Source organism: Pelobates fuscus, chromosome 4 (genome assembly GCF_036172605.1).
Source record: "Pelobates fuscus isolate aPelFus1 chromosome 4, aPelFus1.pri, whole genome shotgun sequence".
NCBI lineage: Eukaryota > Metazoa > Chordata > Amphibia > Anura > Pelobatidae > Pelobates > Pelobates fuscus.
The window spans coordinates 89,109,889-89,130,965 of NC_086320.1; positions in this window are offsets into that span (position 1 = coordinate 89,109,889).

Here is a 21,077-nt window from a genome sequence, read left to right on the forward strand (position 1 = left end):
ACATATTGGAGAACTGTGTATGGGAAGAGAACTTCCTATTGGTAACATGTGATGTGGCATCGCTATACAGTAATATTCCCCACGAGTACGGTTGTAGAGCAGTAGAGCACTATCTACAGAATAATTCGGATTTTTTGGGAACTCAAATAGAGTTCATCATGGATGGGATTAAGTTAATCCTAGAGAATAATTATTTCTGGTATGGGGGGGAATTTTTTCTCCAGACCAATGGAACGACCATGGGGACCAAGTTCGCCCCCAGCTATGCCAATCTGTTTATGTCATATTGGGAACAACACTTTATATATGAAGGGCATGGCTGGGGGGGGAGCTTGGTCACCTATGGCCGTTACATTGACGATATTTTCTTTATTTGGAGAGGAGGAGTTCCGCTTTTGGAAGATTTTTTGGCATTTTTGAATAATAATACATGGGGGATTAGCCTCACTAGCAGCTGGAGCGAGAAGGAAATATCCTTTTTAGACCTCACCATTTTTATAGAGGATGGCAAAATGAAAACAAAAATTTTTTTTAAGGCGGTAGATGCCAACAGTTTTATAGAAAGAGCAAGTTGCCATTTTTCTCCGTGGCTAGAGAATGCCCCTAGAGGGCAATTCCTGCGTATCAGACGTAACTGTACAGATTTGGAGAACTATAATAATCAGTCTATAAGGATTAAAGAGGATTTTTTAAAGAAAGGGTATGAAGATTGTAAACTAGAAGAAGCAAGAGTACAAGTGAAGGAGATAGAACGGCATAATCTTTTAAAATATAAAGACCGGACCCAACAGAATATGGAAGGGGTACCTTTTATTTGTAATTATAGTACAGACAATTTTAAAATTCGGAATATTGTCAAAAGATTCTGGCCTATCCTTCGCCAAGATCCAATGCTTGAGAAAATATTACCACCCCAACCTAAGTTCATTCATAGAGGAGTGAAGAATTTTCGCAATATTTTGACATCAAGCTTTATTAAGGAAAGAAAAAAGAAAGACACCTTTTTAGATCAAGAAAAAGGTTTTTTCGGCTGTGGCCAGTGCTTGGCATGCAGAAGAACTGGTAATAAAAAAAGAAGAATTATACAATTTGAGAATAAAAAACAGAAATATGAGATCAGGGAAATAATCACATGCCACACGAACAATGTGATTTATGTTATGCAATGCCCTTGTGGCTTGAACTATGTGGGAAAAACTAGTCGACCTCTCCATATTAGGATAGAGGAGCATAGCAGGAATATAATGAAGGGGGCAGAGAACCACAGTGTACCTCTCCACTACAAAAAATACCACAACCAATCAGTAGGTAGTAACTTCTTGGGGTTAAGTAGAGTGGGGAAAGATTGGAGGGGGGGAGATTTTAATAAAAAACTCAGCAAGGAAGAAATGAAATGGATCTTCGAACTCAATACCCTTATCCCCTACGGCTTGAATTCAGAATTTGAAATTTGCCATTTTTTAGATTGATTTTAGATTTGAGATTTTGTGTTAGTGTGTTTACTTTAAAATAAATATTTGCTAGGGTATTTGTATGCCTTTTTAGAGGTTTTCTTCTCTCTTACTATTTTATGCTTGGTTTAGGATTCTTATTTGCTGCTATTAGTCCCTTTTACTTATATGCATAGACAGGAGTGATAGCTTGTATACACAGCATTTATATAGGACTGTTTTAGTATCTTTGTCCCCCCTTTTTTTTGGGGAGGGATTTATATGATCTAGTTTCTTCAGAGCACTTTTATAGCAGCATATTAGTATCCCTCATCTTTTAGGATTTTGTGTTATTATGTGTAGATATTGGGATCTATTTTAGGATTGTTTTATTTCATTATATTCTATTAATCATAGAAATTAGGTTTTCTATTTGTATATACATGTCCACTTTATGCAGGAATGAGGTTTCCGATTTATATATTTAAGCCTATTTTTTATATATGCATTTTTTCCGGTTAAATCACTATGTATGTATATGAGGACATTAGAGGAGAGAGATTGCGACTCTCGGCACCTACAGGGTTAACAGTGAAACAATATCTTTTCGCCGGTATGCCCCCACATGCGGAAGTGAACGGCAATGAGAACGAGGCTTGAAACGCAGGTAGAGGCAGTCGGAGAGGCGGGAAGAGGAACGCGCCAGAAAACAGCTGAACGCCGGATTGAAGATTCATCACAAAGGTATAAGAGCAGGACTCCTGACAGTAGGAGGAACACTTGGAACATTGTTGCACCTAGCTGAGGAAGCCGACATTGTGTTGGCGAAACGCGTCCTGGAGATTGCAACTATAGTATCACCTTTATGCCCAGTATATTTGTATACTAAGTAATTTTTAAGTGTATTGTTTCTTATATATTGTAATTGGCCATTACAATTTTAGATCTAAATACCTAATAAATATATTTTTAAAGTCATTTTGGGCTACTGGTTCCTGCTCTTAAAGGAGTGTAGTCCTTAACTACACATTGTGCAGAGATTGAGCCTAATAGTTGGCTCTCGGCTTGTGAGTATTATTCCTATTTCCTTTTATATTGTACACTGGTAATAGACGGTATTATACTATATATTTTTTCGCTTGAGCTCTAGCCATATCGAGGAGAAAAGTCTGAATAAGGGGAAAGGTCGCCTTTACGGACCTGAAAGTGTGTACCCCTGAGCTTGGCTATAAGCTCAACTGAATGTGAGTGGTTCTATACACAAATTTATAACGTATACATTGAATCACAGAGTTGCACTATGAGGATCTAATTTCTTTTTCAGAACATTCTGTCTAATTTTTCATCCATCCTACGACCATTTGGGAAGTGAATACCCCTAAGAGTGTGGACTTATTTGAGTATTGTATGTAGCGCTTCACCTTTCTTTTTTGGTATTTGTATTTCGTGTATATGGGAAGCTACACTTGGTGATATAGCGGCTACTAGGTGTATTTGGGTTCTGTTAAAAGCGCCAGTATATTCTACCTATCTATTTTAACAAGTTTTAAGTTCACACCCTAAGAATGCTTACTACACCTCATTAGAAAGTGCACGTATTTAGGCCTCTCAGTCTGCAGTGTTAGTCTCCTGTACGGAGAAAGACCTACTCCCCACCAGGCTACACATGGCCTTATATGCTGTTTGTACAACACTGTACCGTCTTCGACGGCCCTTTGTATATAGTTTTGTTCTTTACTTTTTTAATTGTTACCACTATTTACTACCTTTATATGTACTAATTTGCTCTACTGACGGGCTCCTCAAGCTGGACAACACATACCCTAAACTCTCACACTACACACCTCACTGTCTAATCTAGAAGCTCGTACTGAAATGTTAAAAACTAGGGATGGAATGGGGAGAGCCAAATGGAGGAGAGACACCCTGATGACCACACACACTACCAATGACCTTCACAATATTGTCCTTAAACACTAAAGGTTTAAATTAACCCCACAAGTAGTGACTAGCTTGAGGTGAAGCAAAAAAATATAAATATAAGCCAAAAGTGGCCTTTTTCCAAGAAACCCATTTTAAATGGGGAAGCAGGCCCAAATTCTACTCTGCTCTGTTCCCCCACAACTTCCACTCCTGCTTCAAAACAAAAAAACACTGAGTGTCCGTGCTGATCAGCAGGGATGTCTCCTTTACATTGATCAAAAAAGTGGGTGATAGGCAGGGTAGGTACTTGTTAATCCAATGTTACATCAATAATGCCCCCTATATGCTAGTTAATGTTTACGGACCAAACAATAATCAGCATGATGTTTTTTTTAAGATGTTCAGCCTAATCTCACTGTACAAATTCAGTGAAGTCATACTAGGTGGTGATACAAACTTCCTTTTGAATGCCTCCACTGACACATCCTCTACCAACTTAGTCCATGCATGAACAGCCAAGCAACAACTTACCATAGCACCCAAAATGTCTAATACTATTTTGCGCCATTACGCCATGATCCCCTCCACCCACTCCATCCCACAGAAATAGACTACACCTTTCACTCCGTAGTACACAACACATATACAATAATTGATAGGTTCCTGGTTCCTACTCACTTAATTGGCAAAATTCAAGCAGCCAATATAGGCCTCATTTCATGGTCAGACCATGCCCCCATCACACTGGCCATCCAAGAACAATTCCCATCAATAGGTAAGGATACATGGAAGCTTAACGATGCACTGCTTAAGAATCAAGAATTGGTCTCCACAATACAAGAAGACATAAAGTCCTAATTTACAGACAACAACCCTTCAGATACAAATAATGAAACAGTGTGGCAAGCCCACAAGGCAGTAATTAGAGGTGCGTTTATCAAGCTATCCAGCTACCAAAACAAATAACGGCGAAAACATTACACACACTCATACGAGACATTTCTGACTTAGCGCACTCAAAAAAGCTGAACCCGTCCAGAGTAACGCAAACCCAGTTGACCTCACTACAAGATCAAAACCCTAGAATTTGAACAAACTACCTACCTTCTGCAGACATACCAACATAGATATTTTTCTCAAGGAAATAAAGCAGGCGCTCTTTTAGCTGCACAACTCAAAGCACGCTCACAAAATCCAAGAATGGCATATATACAATCTACACACAGGGGCATATTAATAACCCACAAAACATTGTAGACTAGTTTGCATCCTACTACAGCTCCCTTTATAATATCAAAGACAATCCCAGTTCTGCCCCTCCCCTCTACACTCCATTCAAGAATTTTTACAGACCGTAGATCTTCCCACTCTACAAGTTACAGAGCACAAAGCTCTCACCGCACAATTACTGTTCTGGAGATAGAAAAAAAAAAAAAGACTTGCCTAAACAAAAAGCACCAGGCCCAGATGGCTTTACTTATCTTTATTACCAGACATATATGAACATCCTCTCGCCCTCCCTGACACACCTAAACAACTCCTGCTACACCACAGGACAGCTGCCGAGCGACATGCTTTTAGCACACATTTCGACTCTACCTAAACCTGACAAACACCCACACAATGTCAAAATTTCAGACCGATTTCCCTCTTGAACGTTGATGTCAAAATGTACGCCAAACTTCTAACCAACAGACTCTCCCTGATTTTACCTAAATTGATACACAATGACCTATCCGGGTTTATTAAGGGCAGACAAGGCTCGGATAATATCAGAAAAGTCCTAAATATCCTGACACATATGCACACAACACAAGACCTAGATGCAGAGAAGACCTTTGACAGACTTAACTGGCAATATATGACACAAGTACTCCACAAATTTGGCTTCCACAACAACCTCATCTCAGGAATCATGGCCCTCTACAATGACCCACAAGCGAGAGTATCCAATTTCTGATTCCTCTCAAAACCATTCTGCATCACAAATGCCACCAGACAGAGATGCCCCCTGTCTCCGCTGCTGTTTATTATGGCTCTTGAACCGCTGGCACACAAAATAAGACACCACAAGTCCATCACAGGTATTGACATAGGGAACCAACAGTTTTGTCTCTCCATCTTTGCAGACAACATTCTGCTCTCGGTGAGAGACCCGGCTGTTTCAGTATCGACACTGTTAAAATTGCTACACCAATATGGAAAAATGTCTTATTAGAAGCTCAACCAGAGCAAAACACAAGCCTTACCAATAAATTTACCTACCCAACCTAAACAACAACCTCAGACATCACATACATGGGCATCAAAATCGTGACCCTCCCCCGATGCCACATTTGACCTCAACTTTAAACCGCTCATACCCATGTGCAAAACACACACTCAACAGTGGAAAACTGTAACTCAGCAGACTAAACACTGTTAAAATGATACTCCTCCTAAAAATCCTCTATACAATCAGGATGCTACCAGTATACATTAAGCCAGCATTTTACAAACACCTTCAATCTATTCTCACATCCTTTATATAGGAATCTTGCAGGCCATGACTGTCTCTCGCACTTCTTCAGAAGCGCTCTGACGAAGGCGGGTTGAACTTCCCAGACATTCTAAACTACTATAAAGCCTTCCTACTTGAAGCAGCATATGATCATATAATGTAACTAAACCCCCATCATTTTTTGCCTAGGTTAGGTGTTTTTAAATAAAACTATTACAATCTCTAAGATTTGAAATCATTGTTTAGTAAATAAGAGAGTGCGCTGGATTCTGTATTTTGTATATTTTGGCCCCAGCAGCACCCTATAATGTATGCATGTTCAGGTGAGTGCAGCCCTCTTGGTTTCTTTTATATATATATATATATATATATATATATATATATATACATATGAAGAACCCATGGCAAAAGATGTGCAAATAATTGCTACTAAAAACTTGCAGAAACATTGTAATTGGTTAACTCAAGACAAGGTGCTGCAGCACCTAAGCAACTAAATAAAGTTAATATAAACAGAGCTCCAGGGCCTGATGGTATTCATCCTCAAGTACTAAAGGAACTAAGTGTAGAAATAAGTAAACCTCTGTTTTTAACCTTTCAACATTCTTTTCTTTCAGGAAGTGTTCCGGAAGATTGGAGGAAGGCTAATATGGTTCCTATATTCAAAAGGGTTTCCTTGTCTGGAAATTATAGACATGTGAGCTTAGCTTCTGTGGCTGGAAAAGTATTTAAAATGTTATTAAGGGATAATATTCAAGAATTCCTTGAGAAGAAAATGGTTATCAGCAAAAATCAGCATGGTTTATGAAGCACAGGTCATGTCAAACTAACTTGATTGCATTCTACGAAGCAGTTAGTAGAAGTATAGATCATGGTGTTGAAGTGGATGTGATCTTTTTGGATTTTGCCAAGGCATTTGATACAGTTCCACACAATAGATTAGTGTTCAGACTCAGAGAAATCAGCCTAGATGAAAATACTTGTTCTTGGGTAGAACATTGGCTTAAAAATAGACTATAAAGAGTTGTCATTAATGGTACATTTTCAAGCTGGACATAGGTGGCAAGTGGTGTCCCTCATGGTTCTGTTCTGGGACCCCTTCTATTTAACATGTTTATAAATGATCTTGAAAACAGCATTGAAAGTCATGTTTCAGTGTTTGCAGATGACACAACTCTGTAAAGTAATACAATGTGAGCAAGATATTACTTTGCTGCAGAGGGATTTAGATAGACTGGGGGACTGGGCACTCAAATGGCAGATGAAATTTAATGTTGAAAAATGCAGTTATGCACTTCGGGCGTAAAGAATGCACAAGCAACGTATACCCTTAATGGAAGCGAATTAGGGATAACAACACACGAAATGGTCTTGGGAATTGTTATAGACAACAAACTATGCAACAATGTGCAATTTCAATCAGCAGTGGCCTAGGCCAGTAAGGTATTGTCATGCATGAAAAAGGGCATTCATTCTCGTGATGAGAATATAATTTTGCCTCTTTATAAATCACTGGTAAGACCACATTTTGAATATGCTGTGCAAATTTGGGCACCAGTTCTAGAAGAAGGATATTATGGAACTAGAAAAAGTGCAGAGGCGGACTACAAAATTAATAAAAGGAATGGGACATATCAGCTATGAAGAAAGGTTAACAAATGTAAACCTCTTTAGTTTAGAAAAACGTCACCTGAGAGGGGATATGATAACATTATACAAATATATTCAGGGCCAATACAAACTATTGTGTGGAAATCTATTCACAAACCTGACTTTACATAGGACACAAGGTCATGCGTTTAGACTGGAAGAAAGAAGATTTTGTCTAAGGCAAAGAAAAGTTTTTTTTACTTTAAGAACAATAAGGATGTGGAATTCTCTGCCTGAAGAAGTGGTTTTATCAGAGTCCATACAAATGTTCAAACAGCAACTAGATGCATACTTGCAAAAACAGAATATTCAAGGATATAATTTTTCAATGTAGGGTAATAGTTTCTTGATTCAAGGATAAATCTGACTGTCATTCTGGGGTCAAGAAGGAATTTTTTTCCTAGTTTGTTACAAAATTGGAAGTGCTTCAAACTGTTTTTTTTTTTTTGCCTTCTTTTGGATCAACAGCAAAAAACTAATGTGAGGAACTTGATGGACACATGTCTCTTTTCAGCTAACTATGTAACTATATAACTATGTAACATGGCACCTCATGGAAAAGAACTCTCTGAGGATCTGAAAAAAGAATTGTTGCTCTACATAAATATGTCTTAGGCCATAAGAAGATTGCCAAGACCCTGAAACTGAGCTGCAGCATGGTGGGCAAGACCATACAGCGGTTTCACAGGACAGGTTCCACTCAGAATATGCTTCGCCATGGTCGACCAAAGAAGTTGAGTGCACTTGCTCAGTGTCATATCCAGAGGTTGTCTTTGGGAAATAGACATATGAGTGCTGCCAGCATTGCTGCAGAGGTTGAAGGGGTGGTGGGTCAGCCTGTCAGTGCTCAGACCATACACCGCACACTGCATCAAGTTGGTCTGCCTGACTGTCATCTCAGAAGGAAGCCTCTTCTAAAGGTGATGCACAAGAAAGCCTGCAAACAGTTTTCTGAAGACAAGCAGACTAAGGACATGGATTACTGGAACCATGTCAACAAGATAAACTTATTTGGTTCAGATGGTGTCAAGCGAGTGTGGCGGCAACCAGGTAAGGAGTAAAAAAACTAGTATGTCTTGCCTACAGTCAAGCATGTTGATGGGAGAGTCATGGTCTGGGCTTGCATGAGTGCTCCCGACACTGGGAAGCTTCAGTTCATTTAGGGAACCATGAATGCCAACATGTACTGTGACATACTGAAGCAGAGCATGATCCCCTCCCTTTGGAGACTGGGCCGCAGGGCAGTATTTCAACATGACAACGACCTCAAACACACCTCCAAGACAACCACTGCCTTGCTAAAGAAGCTGAAGGTAAAGGCAAAGGACTGGCCAAGCATGTCTCTAGACCTAAACCCTATTGAGCATCTGTGGGGCATCCTCAAATGAAAGGTGGGGGAGCGCAAGGTCTCTAACATCCACCAGCTCTGTGATGTCAACATGGAGGAGTGGAAGAGGAATCCAGTGGCAACCTTTGAAGCTCTGGTGAATGCCATGCCCATGAGGGTTAAGGCAGTGCTGGAAAATAATGGTGGCCACACAAAATATTGATACTTTGAGCCCAATTTGTACTCACTTTTGTTGCCAACGGTTTAGACATGAATGGCTCTGTGTTGAGTTGTTTTGAGGGGACAGCAAATTTACACTGTTATACACTTCACATTGTAGCAGAGTGTTATTTCTTTAGTGTTGTCACATGAAAAGATATAATAAAATATTTACAAAAATGTGAAGGGTGTACTCACTTTTGTAAGAAACTGTATATAGTGTATATATATAAATAATGTGCATTTATACATATTTTTTCTATCTATTCTCTGTAAATGGAAATATAAATGTTTATGTAAAAAGGACTATTTTTGCAAGCTTACTGCAGCAATTGTTTAATACATTTTTTTTCTTTATTATGTTTTTTTTTCCATTTATTATATTCTATTTGTAGCAAAGAACCCCTGCCCCCCTCCCAAGCTTCACAAAAAGATTTGGTGCCAAGGAGAAAGCTGCATTGCAGATCATTCTGAATAGAAAAACAATATTCTGGACTGTTTTCTATTTAATATTACAATGAATGTCTTACTGTAGCATAGTAATTCACATTTCTAAATTATAAGGAAGGGAAAAAAAGAAAAGAAATAAAATGGTATAATGCCAATATAAAACATACTTGTTTGAATACATTTGTAGTTGCTGGAGATGGAAATATAGAACATTATGTACCTGGATATTGAAAGGTATGATTTATGAAAAAGGAGTTTTGTATGCTAATATTGGATGTACACTGACTTTTTCTATTTCCTGCAACATATTTCTAATGCGACTAATTGAATGAATGAAGAGATTAGTGTCTGAAATTACAAGTATTTGAGCGCAGGAAACAGAAACAGAGTTATCTGTTTTAGTCTATAGTTTGGTTTTAGGATAAATATGTAGCATAGCTAGATTTTATTCCATGTAAAATAAATAATATTTCATGTTTTGTATTTGGTATACAACATTTCTAAAGGTCAGCATTCATATTATGTGAAAGCGACAATAGAGACACATGAAATGTTATTATTGGTACAAAACGTACATGTTTATTATTTAAAGTAATATTCCATGCACAATAACCACTACGGGATCCTGTAATGGTTATGAAGACAGGGGTCGTGTCCCTACCACCCATTTAAGTAGTCAAACAGGTTTAGAACATTTTGAATTCCTCCCTGAGTGATTACGCTCTACATCTCAGAGACCCATAACATCCATAGAAACATAGAAACATAGAATGTGATGGCAGATAAGAACCATTCGGCCCATCTAGTCTGCCCAGTTTTCTAAATACTTCCATTAGTCCCTGGCATTATCTTATAGTTAGGATAGCCTTATGCCTATCCCACGCATGCTTAAACTCCTTTACTGTGTTAACCTCTACTACTTCAGCTGGAAGGCTATTCCATGCATCCACTACCCTCTCAGTAAAGTAATACTTCCTGATATTATTTTTAAACCTTTGTCCCTCTAATTTAAGACTATGTCCTCTTGTTGTGGTAGTTTTTCTTCTTTTAAATATAGTCTCCTCCTTTACTGTGTTGATTCCCTTTATGTATTTAAATGTTTCTATCATATCCCCCCTGTCTCGTCTTTCCACCAAGCTATACATGTTAAGATCCTTTAACCTTTCCTGGTAAGTTTTATCCTGCAATCCATGAACCAGTTTAGTAGCCCTTCTTTGAACTCTCTCTAAGGTATCAATATCCTTCTGAAGATATGGTCTCCAGTACTGTGTACAGTACTCCAAGTGAGGTCTCACCAGTGTTCTGTACAATGGCATGAGCACTTCCCTCTTTCTACTGCTAATACCTCTCCCTATACAACCAAGCATTCTGATAGCATTTCCTGCTGCTCTATTACATTGTCTGCCTACCTTTAAGTCCTCAGAAATAATCACCCCTAAATCCCTTTCCTCAGATGTTGAGGTTAGGACTCAAGGTTAGGAATCAAATATTCTGTACTCTGCCCTTGGGTTTTTACGTCCAAGATGCATTATCTTGCACTTATCCACATTAAATGTCAGTTGCCACAACTCTGACCATTTCTCTAGTTTACCTAAATCATTTGCCATTTGGCTTATCCCTCCTGGAACATCAACCCTGTTACATATCTTAGTATCATCCGCAAAAAGACACACCTTACCATCAAGACCTTCTGCAATATCAATAATAAAAATATTAAAGAGAATGGGTCCAAGTACAGATCCCTGAGGTACCCCACTGGTGACAAGCCCAAGCTTCGAATATACTCCATTGACTACAACCCTCCGTTGCCTGTCACTCAGCCACTGCCTTACCCATTCAACAATATTGGAATCCAAACTCAAAGATTGGAGTTTATTGATAAGCCTTCTATGTGCAACAGTGTCAAAAGCCTTACTGAAATCTAGATAAGCAATGTCTACTGCACCACCCTGATCTATAATTTTAGTTACCCAATTAAAAAAATCAATAAGATTAGTTTGGCATGATCTCCCTGAAGTAAACCCATGTTGTCTCTGATCTTGAAATCCATGTGTTTTTAGATGTTCAACAATCCTATCCTTTAACATGGTTTCCATCACTTTCCCCACTACTGAAGTAAGGCTTACTGGCCTATAGTTGCCCGACTCCTCCCTATTACCTTTCTTGTGAATGGGCACAACATTCGCTAACTTCCAATCTTCTGGGACTACTCCTGTTAACAATGATTGGTTAAATAAATCTGTTAATGGTTTTGCTAGTACACCACTAAGCTCTTTTAATAGCTTTGGGTGTATTCCATCAGGTCCCATTGACTTATTTGTCTTTACTTTTGACAGTTGAAATAGAACCTCTTCCTCTGTAAACTCACGTGTAATAAATGACTCATTTATCCTTTTTTTTTTAACGGGGGTCCCTTTCCTTCATTTTCAGCTGTAAATACCGAACAAAAATATTCATTGAGGCAGTCAGCTAGACCTTTATCTTGATCTACATACCTTCCTTCTTTTGTTTTTAATCTAACTAATCCTTGTTTTACTTTTCTTTTCTCATTTATGTATCTAAAAAAAGTTTTGTCCCCCTTTTTTACTGACTGTGCTATTTTCTCTTCTGTGTGTGATTTGGAAGCTCTTATAACTTGCTTAGCCTATTTCTGCCTAATCTTATAGGTCATTCTGTCTTCCTCACTCTGTTTTTTTTTATAATTACTAAATGCTAACTTTTTGTTTTTTACTATTTTGGCCACATCTGCGTACCACAGTACCACAGTGGTTTCTTGAATTTTTTGCTTTTACTGACAAGCCTAATGCAATTTTCTGTTGCCTTCAGTAGTGCAACTTTTAAATAATCCCATTTCTTTTGGACTCCATTTAAGTTGCTCCAGTCTGATAATGACTCCTTTACACATATTCTAATTTTAGAAAAGTCTGTTTTTCTAAAGTCTAAAACATTTGTTTTTGTGTGGTGTGACTCAGTCACTGTTCTTATATTAAACCACACTGACTGATGATCACTGGATCCTAAACTTTCACCTACAGTAATATCTGATACCAAATCTCCATTTGTTAACACTAAATCTAGTATGGCCTCTTTACGAGTTGGCTCCTCAACGACTTGTTTTAGAGACAATCCCAGTAGGGAGTTTAGAATATGTGTGCTGGCACAAGTAGCTATTTTTGTTTTCCAATTCACATCAGGAAGATTAAAGTTACCCATGATGATAACTTCCCCCTTCATTGTCATTTTAGCTATTTCTTCAACTAGTAGATTATCTAACTCTTCAATTTGTCCTGGGGGCCTATAAATCACACCTACACGAGTTACTGTGTGATTACCAAATTCTAACGTAACCCAAACTGACTCTATGTTCGCCTCACTAACCTTTATTAGGCTAGATTTTATGCTATCCTTCACATACACGACCACCCCTCCCCCTTTCTTGCCTTCCCTGTCTTTTCTATATAAAGAGTACCCTGGTATTGCTGTGTCCCAGTCATTTTTTTCATTATACCATGTCTCAGTAACAGCGACTAAATCTACATTATCAGTTGCCATTATTGCCACAAGTTCATGGATCTTATTCCCTAAACTGCGAGCATTTGTAGACATGACTCTAAGCTTATCATTTTTTAACACACTTGCTACAGGCACCTTCTTCCTTGTTTTGGGGGACAATTGGATTGATGTTTTATCACCCTTTTGCCCCCCCTCCTAGTTTAAATACATCCTAGCAAAACCTCTGAACTGCTCACTGAGAACATTTGTTCCCTTTTGAGAAAAATGCAAACCATCTTTTTTGTACAGTTTATTTCCATTCCAAACAGAGCTACCATGAGCAATAAAGCCAAATCCTTGCTCACGACACCATTCACCAAGCCACAAGTTAAAGTCCCTTATACGCATCCGCCTGTCATTCTGAGTGTTATGCACAGGCAGAACTTCAGAGAATGACAGTGTGGAAGCAACCTGCTGTATATCATTGGCAAAAACACTAAAAACTTCCTTAACCTCTGAAACCTCATTGCAAGCCAAGTCATTTGTCCCTAAATGGACAAGTACATCCAATTCCCCTTCCTGCTTTGCTTGCTTAACAATATTACAGATACGTCTCCTGTCTCTGTGAGCAGTAGCTCCGGGAAGACACCTCACAAGACCACCATTGTCCATCTCCACACCTCTTATGATGGAATCCCCCAACAACAACTGCTTTCTATTAGGCCTCACCATAGTCTTCAAGCATCTCTGCACAACACCACTAGCCTCAGTGCCTCTCTGCACAACACCACTGGCCTCAATGCCTCTCTCCACAACAGCACTAGCCTCAGTGCCTCTCTCCACAACAGCACTAGCCTCAGTGCCTCTCTCCACAACACCTCTAGCCTCAGTGCCTCTCTGCACAACACCACTAGCCTCAATGCCTTAGTAAGCCTGGCAGTGCAGGTCTTAATTCATGGGCTGGAACCAATGACTGGATGCTCTCTGCCAATGAGCTGACCCTGCACCTTTGGGCTTAGTTTAGGATAGCTTATGGACACTCCTGCCAGGAGTTTAAGCTGTCAAACCCTGCCTGACCTGATTATTTGCTAGTGTTGCCTTTGTGGCATCCTTATCAGTACCTCACCTAGATTTCTCTCAGCCTATTACTGCATACTGGGCTCTGTCTACTAAACCTTGACAATATTAGTCCTCAAGTATATTAACTTCTTACCCACCACATACTTATAGAAGGCAAAAATTTGTTTGCCCTCCTTACTAGGGAGCAATTTTAGACATGCACTATATTTTTCAAACCCCTTTATCAGACCTAGAACTCTGCTGAATTTTTTTTAACCTCTCTCTTTGCAAGAGGGTGGAGGAAGTCCATCTATCAGACAACACCTGCTAACGATGCGGTCCTTGGTAGCCTCATTTGATTTTTAATCCAGTACTTGATACAAAGGATCATGGTTAACAGGAAATCAATCATATGTATACCCACCAACTTTTCTCTTTTTATTTTATGAAATTATTAGACATGTGCAATTTGTTTCGGGCTGAATATGAATTCGGACGAAATGATTAAGTTTTAGATAATGTTCAGTTAGAGATGGAAGAGAGGCAGTTTATGACATGTTCCAGGAGGGCAGGAGAAGGGCAGGTTAGGAGACATTCGGATGGTATTGAAATCCAAAATAGTGACCTTATTAACTATTCATTTATTAACTAAGAGAGACTGTTTAAATAGAAAATAGAAGAGGACCAAGATAACACCAACTGAGACAAGCATTGGCTGAACTACAGGAGACACTAAATGAATGTTCAGAAATATAGAATGAAAATCAGGGAGTCCAAAGTTTTGGAGGGTTTGAAGAAGAAAATAGTCGACAACAATGTCAGAGGCAGAGAGTTCTAGGAAAAGAAAAACTAATGACCTTTAGATTTAGCAAAAATATTGGTCGTTAGTCACTTTGGTAAGAACAGACTCAGTATAGTAGACAGAGTGGAAGCCAGATGAAGAGTGTCATGGTGAAAGTTAGAATTGAGAAAGTGAGTTAGATGGGTAGACACAAGCTGCTCAAGAAACTTGGAAGCGAAGGGATATGGGATGATAGTTAGAAGGGAAAGAAGGATCAAGAGATTGTCTTTTTAGGATGAGATTGACAATTACATGGCTGAAGGAAGAAGGGTAAATGCAGACAGAGATAGGTGAAAAATGTGAGTTAGGCATGGGACCAGACTAGGAGAAAGAGATTGGATAAGTTGAGCTGGGAGGGAATCAAGAGGACTGATGACGGGGTGAGGGGATAGAAGATAGTTTATACAAATTTAGTTGTATGATTGGGAGAAAGGAGTTAAGAGTTAAAGAAGGAACAGAATAGAAGCTGAGTATTGTAGGGGGAAAGAAAAGAGGGGTGATTGCATTCCTAATTGTCTTAATCTTGTTAGTAAATTGACATGCAAAATCCCTAGTTGAGAGGCAAGCTTATTGGGAGTTGCAGTGGGGTGGAGAAGGGAGTTAAAGGTATGATAAGGGAATTTGGGATTGTAAGAGTAGGTGGAGATGACAGAAGTAAAATACTCTTGTACAACCTTTTTTTTTCCCCCATAAGATTTTAGCTCAGAATGTTGATTTGTTGCCGTTTTCTTTTTTCAATTCCACTGACCAAAATGTTTTAACCCCTTAAGGACACATGAAGGAAATATTCCGTCATGATTCCCTTTTATTCCCGAAGTTGTGTCCTTAAGGGGTTAAAGATCAGTGATCAGAGAGTGATTCATGCACGCACTCTCTATTTGGGGATAGCATTGTATTTTAAAAACATTCAATATTTATTAGTGTCTGGGTTCTCCCAATAGCAAGAAACAGTTCAGATCTGTATTTATGCTTTCATAAGTATTTATTAACCATAAAGAAATACAAATATTTTAGTGAGTGGGTACTATAAAGCAACACTATCAAATTTGTGTGCAGCATAAATGATTGAAAAATACATAGCTGGAATTGTAAACTGAAAAATTAATCATTTATGATAGGTGCAAAGCAGCTGTAGAAGCTGGGTAAAACAAATAGGAGTAGCAGAATACTATGGCTACTTTTATTTATTTTACAAGACAACACAATGTCACAAACCATGGTGAAGGTCAATATTTATTTAAACTCTCTGCACGAATCCAATTACAGTTTTTGAAATTAAAAAGAAAAGAAAAAACACAAAACAAACCACTGTGTCAGGTAAAAAGGGAATGTTTAATTTTGTATGAAGACAACATAGCAATCATTCTTTATATGCCATTCTAGATTTGGAACACTAATTGAGAACCTTAGATTTATTGACATATTTAGACTTAAACGATAATGCTAAATTCTCTTTGAAGCTTAAATGTCCTTGAACAAACTGTATAATAGTAATAAAAAAAAAAACTCTCCTTGAAATGACACTGTCATGTCACAGCCTTGTATCATTTTGGTCATTGTGTTCAATATGTGAAAATATAGAAGTTAGCTGGAACATAAAATATAGAAACAAATAAATCAAAACAATGTTGCTTAACAGCAAATGTATTTATAATGGAAAATGTAGAAAAAAATGCATTGATTTTTGAGTTGATTGACAACTGTGCTCAGAGCATTTCTCATCTTTATACATTTTGAAACAAAATTCATTATCTTTCATTGTTAGTTGAGAAATGAAAGGTCTGCTACATTAAATGAGGTGCATCTTTCAGCATATGAGTCATCATTGGTTTGATGGTTGTACAGATTAGACCTTTTGAAAACTTTAACTCCACTGACAATTATTACTGCTATTTAAATTCTCTTTCAAAAGAAAATTGTTTGCAAAGCTATATAGAAGATCTCATATAGATACAAAATACAATATTGCTGCAGAAATATATTGTGTTAGAATGTATTATGCGCTATCTTCTATTTTTCTAATATTCTCCATTATTTTGTTGGGTATATTTTTTTCTTGTACATAGTTGTCATTATTTAAATATATAAATGTTATGTTTCCAATAATAAAAAAGTTGAATCTATTTAAAATATATGTATGTATATATATATATATATATATATATATATATATAGAGAGAGAGAGAGAGAGAGAGAGAGAGAGAGAGAGAGAGAGAGAGAGAGAGGGGGGAGAGAGAGACACACACACACACACACGCACACACACACACAATAAACATGAGACACATAATAGTAAAATATTAATATGGCAAAATATTACCATATAAAGCTCATCACAGTGTTTTAATAAACCACAAGACCAAATATTGAATGTTATAAGAATGTGTCCAGAACCAGTCTATTGAATTATTTTCCATAAAACATGCTTCAGCATTGTTTATCTTTTAGCAATGTAATTAATAATGTATCAATGTTAATTAACATTATCAGGTTGTTCGCTAAAGTCAAAATTGAACATGAATTTCAAATTTAAGGGCAGAGTAGGTGAACTGAAAGTATTCACTGATCAGCCACAACATTAAAAAGACTGACAGGTCAAGTGAATAGCATTGATTACATCATTACTATGGCACATGCCAAAGGGTGGGATATATTAGGCAGCAACTGAACAGTTAGTTCTTGACTTTCATGTGTTGGTTCAAGAGAAAAGATCTGAGTGACTTTTGACAAGGGCCAATAGTGATGGCTAGATGACTAGATCAGAGCATTTCCAAAACAGCAAGTCTTGAGGGGTGTTCCTGGCATGCAGTTGTTAGTACCTGCTAAAAGTAAATAATAAGTGCAACTGGAGAATCAGCGTCATGGTCATGGGTGCCCATCGCTCATTGATGTATATAGGGAACAAAAGTTAAGTTATCTGGTCTGATCATGCACAAGTGCTTACATTGTTGATAAAAATAATGCTGGCCATGATAGAAATGTGTCAAAATGCAAATAGAATCACTGGTCAGAGTACCAATGATAACCCCTGTCCAACTCTGAAAGGGCGGCGGATATAGTGTTATACTCTGGGCAATGTTCTGCTGGGAAACAGGTTTCAGCATTCACTTGGCTGTTACTCAAACCACCTACCTAGAGATTGATGCATACCACGTACACCCCTTTATGGCAATAGTGTCCCCTGATGGCAGTAGTCTCTTTGTGCTTGATAATGCACCATACCACACTGCATAAATGTTCAGGAATGGTTTGAGGAACACAACAAAGTGAAGGTGTTGCCTCCAAATTCTCAAGATCTCAATCTGATTGAGCATCTGCGGGATGTGCTGAAACAACAAATTTGATCCTTGGAGGCCCACTCTCGCAACTTGCAGGACTTAAAGGATCTGCTGATAATGTCTTGGTGCCAGATACCACAGGATATGTTCAGAGGTCTTGTGGAGTCCATGCCTTGATGCATCAGAGTGGTTTTCAAAGCACGAGGGGTCGTACACAATATTAGGCGGGTGGGTTTAATGTTCTGGCTGATCAGTGTAGCTGACTCAGAGAAGCTTTCCAGTTCTGCTATTTTGAAATAAAATGTTTAATTTACTTTGAATTCACCCTTAATTCTCATTAGTAAATAACCCTGTAAATTTAAGTTTATGGTCTTAAAGCAGCACTAAAACTTACATTTCCCTATTTGCCTGTGATTTGTGGGAGTTATGCACTAGGGCAGCAGCTTCTATTTATGAGTGCTCCCCTCAGTTCAGACTCCCTTCCACTGGTAATGCTAAAATATGTGCTGGGATAAGAAAATCACATTGTCTCCATATCTCAAGCCATTCTTCCTGGATTTCACTTGTGGGAAAGGACCAAATGGTGTAAGATGGCAATAGCAGCTGCTGTCCACAGGTATTACTACAAACTATATGTTATGGGTAATTATGTTAATGAGTTCTGGACACTTCATAAGTTAAGTTGAAGGTTGTGTGTAATATGGATCACTCCAGAACATTAACATTACATTGTTTTCCCCACATACATGCTTCAATGTTATGTATCTTACATATATCACAATAGGGTAGGGTTCTATTGGTGCAGCACTGGATATGCATATCATGACCTATCCAATATAGGTGGAGTCACTCCCCTGGGCAGTAGCTGCAATTCATCAGAGATACACTATCTGTCTGGAAATCAGTATGGAATGTACAGCTCATTGCAGCAAGGAATTTCCTAAACCATTCAAGAATGGAAAAGCCTTTAAATCATGACAGAAAGTTGAGCAGTCTAAACCTTTGGGTTCTTCTGTCCAGCAACTTTCTCAAATACAGACGGGTAGTGGAGGTAAGGGAAAGTAGGGACTTGAATGACAAATATATCAATGGATGTTATTCACATCATATAAAATTTGATATGGAAAGGAAAGAATATATAACTTACTCTTCTGTGAAATTTTCAATTTTTGAGACTCACTGGAGCTATAAGAAACATTTTCAAAAGAGTGAGGCCTTACCTATGCACAACCTTATGCAACCAATTTAAGTTATGAGCATTAATGCTACCCAAGTGCTGAAATGCAATTGCAATAATTGCATTTCTGCACTTGAGTAACATGAATGTTAACATAATTTCATTAGCAACTATGTTGTTATAGGCATTATAGTGTATCTATAAAATATTTCATGTTTTGGCACCCCATATATTTCACTGACCAACAAGTCAACATCATCCCATTTTCCTCAGACCACATTTATAATGACATACTTCAATTAGATGAGCTATGAAATACCTAAAGATCATTCAATATACAATGCTTACCTTGAGGATCAAAGCATCGTGGCTATGTGAAGAAACCTGCCAGAACAACTCAAGTGTATTGCAACCTAAGGCAGTACTATACAAGCTGTTGAAAAAGCATCTGTTTGTGAAATGTGTCAGCAGTTATAAGGGGGATGGTGTTTTCCCCCTTTGTACACTTGTAGATATATGGTTTTTTTTTGTTTGTTTTTTGTGCCTGCAATAATATATACTTGTCCTGTCAAGTTATATATTGTTTTCAAACACTTTTACTAAAAAGCACTTATGAAGAAAACCTTTTAACCTGAAAGTGTCAGCTTGAGTGTGTTTGAATTTCCATGTAAACCTCTTTCTCTCCTGGAATTTGTAGGACCACAAACTGTAGAACTTCAGCATAAGAACTTGAATTCACACATTTAACCAGTTTTGCTATAAATTTTTGTTTAATACCTTAATGCCGTTTGGGTATTCTGTGGCATTCTATATAAAGTGGGCTTTAAAGCAGATTTGATGTATGCATGTTTAAATCCCCTGGTGGTTGGTGGGGCATTAGACTGGACACAGGGATTTGACTTGCCCTCTATTTTTTTCCAATCATGAATCAGAATATGTCTATATGGCACCACTATCTCCATAATATGTGGACTATTTTATATATATATATATATATATATATATATATATATATATATATATATATATATATATAGGGAATAAAGCATATATACATATATTCTGTAGCAAAACAATAATAAAATTAAAATATAATTTGCACTAATGGTGGCAGGTATGGCTGTAACATGAGGTGCCTGCCATCAATCAGCCTCTCTGTGTTCTCCCCAGTCTGCTCCTATGCTAGATGAAACTGTATGTGTCAAAATTATTATATGCAAATATGTGAAAAAGTGTTTTTTTTAGTTTTTTTTCTTTTTTTAAACATTTTATCCGCAAATACTGTTGTGTTTGATCTACATCAAGGATGATAAATGAAAGCCCTTTCTGTCCTTTAAAATGTTTTATAATATATATGGGGGCACTTGAATAGAAACCCTCAAATTACAGAGGAACAAATCTATAGCACAAATTCATCTTTAAGGAGTTAATATTATGGTGTGGTACAGCTTATATCTGTGCCATTAGAAGTCTTACCACACTTGGTTTCAATTTAGCAGCTCTTCTTCAGGTATCTCAAAAATGTGTTTTTCTATGTGCTATTTCTTTGTTCTCACCGAAGAGATCTAAAGGAAGATGCCTACTGATAGTAGACTTCATATTGGCAGAGGGGTAGCTTTTAATGACTGTCAGGTGAACCCACTGAGAACCTAATTTGTTGGCTCTGTGCTTGTGAGTGTGTTTTTTTGTTTAGTTTTTTATTGTAATTACACTGTTTTGTTTTACTGCACT